Source organism: Orcinus orca, chromosome 14, assembly GCF_937001465.1.
Source record: "Orcinus orca chromosome 14, mOrcOrc1.1, whole genome shotgun sequence".
NCBI classification, from domain to species: domain Eukaryota; kingdom Metazoa; phylum Chordata; class Mammalia; order Artiodactyla; family Delphinidae; genus Orcinus; species Orcinus orca.
The window spans coordinates 70627591-70629721 of NC_064572.1; positions in this window are offsets into that span (position 1 = coordinate 70627591).

Consider the following 2131-nt stretch of genomic DNA (forward strand, 5'->3'; position numbering starts at 1 on the left):
CTTCAGGGCGGCTGTAATGTGGTGGCTTGACGGCTGCCACATCCTTTGTTTACTGATGTGGCAGGCGGCATTCTTAGTTCACACTCTGGTACAGGTAACCAAAGACCCACTTGGTTAACTGGTCGACTCCACAAATTTCTGGGGAGCCATTCTGTCTCCTAAATCATGCATTAAAATTCGACGTGATTTTTGGTCCTGTGGACAGTCTTCAAGGCTTAGCTTGACACTCCTCACCACTCTAGAATTTTTCTTTCTTATGGCTCAGGCAGAGTCAGACCCAGGGCTATCTTCCCTAGTGTGAACAGGCTTGACATTCTCTAGAAGATTTGCAAATAATCTTCAAACCCCTATGTCCCCTTGGGATACCCTACTACCTCCCCCAGACTAATTAGGATACAAGAGAAAAGCCCTGGGTAGAGATTCTGCCTCTCTCTCTCTCTCTCTGTCTCTCTGTCTCTCTGTCTCTCCGTCTCTCCTTTGCCACCTCAAGATCTCTCTCTCCTTCTCTCCCTCCCTCTCTCTCTCTTTCTCTCTTTCTCCTTCTCTCTCCCTTTTTCTCTTCTCCCTTCCTGCCTTCACCTTGCTTATTTACATATCACATCCATTTTCTCTTGCCTTACTCTTACTTATCCTCAAGCCTCAGATTTATATCATTTTTTTCTGAAAAGTCTCCCACAACCACCTCTTCAGTCTCCCACTCCCCAAATTACATTAGGCACCATCCTCTGTTCTCCCTTTATCATATTGATTATTTTATCTGGTAATTATCTTCAGATGGGATTGGCATCTGAAATGGGGTAGGGTCGGGGAGCAGTCTTATAGGACTGAATCTCCAAATTGTGGAATCTGTTACTATCTTCTGGTAGACAGTGTCAGAATTGAGTTGGACTGTAGGACACCCAGCTGGTGTTCAGAGAATTCCAACTGGAATTGAGTGCAGAACCTTTTTAAGAAGCCACACATAATCTTTCTTCTTTATGTGAAAGTTCAGCTGAACCTTCTCCTGAATATGAGAAGTGGTCCTTGCCATATAATTTTTTGTTTTTATAAATTTATGTATTTATTTTTTGGCTGTGTTGGGTCTTTGTAGCTGCGCGTGGACTTTAGCTGTGCTCGTTGTGGTGAGCGGGCTTCTCATTACAGTGGCTTCTCGTTGTGGAGCACAGGATCTAGGCACTTAGGCTTCAGTAGTTGTGGCACGCAGGCTCAGTAATTGTGGCTCGCAAGCTCTAGAGCGCAGGCTCAGTAGTTGTGGCGCACGGGCTTAGTTGCTCCGCGGCATGTGGGATCTTCTCGGACCAGGGCTCGAACCTCTGAACCCCTTCAGGCAGGCTCTTAACCACTGTGCCACCAGGTAAGTCCTTGCCATATACTTTTGAAGGACCATTATTGTCAACCCAACACCAAATAATACTGTCATCAGCGAGATAGATGCTAAAATGGAGAATGCTGACCCCTAGCTAAGATTAGAGTAGGAGTCGGTTACCATCTGTTAAGAGCTCTTTGGGTGCCAGACACTGTGCTAAATGATTTGTATACATTATCACAAATGCTATGGTAATCTTATTCTCTGTTTTACAAAAGAGAAACAGGTTTAGAGAGCCAAGGTGACTTGGCCAAGGCCACACTGCTCGTACACAGGCAAACTGGGAATAAGATTGAATATCTGTCTGCACATTTCACAGTTTATCTGCTGCTCCACACCACTCAGAAACCTCAGTTAATCAGAATGTTCAGGGAGTGTTGTGATGAAAAGGGCTTTCAGTTTGGATGTAGAAATTAGTGTGTGTTGAAGGTGACCAGTTTTTAAGTGTTGGGTTACATTACTGATGTGAACCTGTCTGTTGTCATTGCTTTCTCCCTTAGAGAGAGGACAAAGGTAGCTAATACGCTGAATAATTGGTTGTTTCTATCAGAAGAGTGCTGGCTAGTAAACACTACTTGCATTGTTTTTCAAATTCTACCTTCATTCATAGAGTCCTGAAACTTACACATGTGTACAAGGGTCCACTCCCCTTGTGTGAGAAACAAAAAGTCTTTTAAAAAAATTTTATTGAATTATAGTTGATTTACAATGTTGTGTTCACTTTCTGCTGTATAGTGAAGTGACTCAGTTATAGATATATGTTCT